This window comes from Arachis duranensis, chromosome 6 (genome assembly GCF_000817695.3).
Source record: "Arachis duranensis cultivar V14167 chromosome 6, aradu.V14167.gnm2.J7QH, whole genome shotgun sequence".
Lineage (NCBI taxonomy): Eukaryota > Viridiplantae > Streptophyta > Magnoliopsida > Fabales > Fabaceae > Arachis > Arachis duranensis.
This window is the reverse complement of record NC_029777.3, coordinates 25,548,840-25,549,236: the sequence shown is the minus strand read 5'-3', so window position 1 is coordinate 25,549,236 and position 397 is coordinate 25,548,840. Positions and strand designations below refer to the sequence as shown.

The following is a 397-nucleotide window of genomic DNA, read 5'->3' as shown; positions in this document are numbered from 1 at the left end:
TGCCTTCTTGGCAAAGTTCGTTCCACCTCAAAAATTGAGTAAGCTTAGAGTGGAAGTCCAAACCTTCAGACAGAAGGAAGGTGAATCCCTCTATGAAGCTTGGGAAAGATACAAACAATTGATCAGAAAATGTCCTTCTGACATGCTTTCTGAATGGAGCATTATAGGTATTTTCTATGATGGTCTGTCTGAACTGTCCAAGATGTCTTTGGATAGCTCTGCTAGAGGATCTCTTCATCTGAAGAAGATGCCTACAGAAGCTCAAGAGCTCATTGAAATGGTTGTAAATAACCAATTCATGTACACTTCTGAAAGGAATCCTGTGAACAATGGGACAAATCAGAAGAAAGGAGTTCTTGAGATTGATACTCTGAATGCCATATTGGCTCAGAACAAG

General features: G+C 40.1%; 1 non-coding gene across 1 annotated transcript; it reads right to left on the bottom strand.

Moving 5' to 3' along the window:
- Positions 1-40: 40 nt before the first annotated feature.
- Positions 41-148, bottom strand: LOC127740273 (small nucleolar RNA R71). Its single transcript, XR_008000953.1, has one exon. It is a non-coding gene; the product is annotated as a small nucleolar RNA R71 (small nucleolar RNA).
- Positions 149-397: the final 249 nt, after the last annotated feature.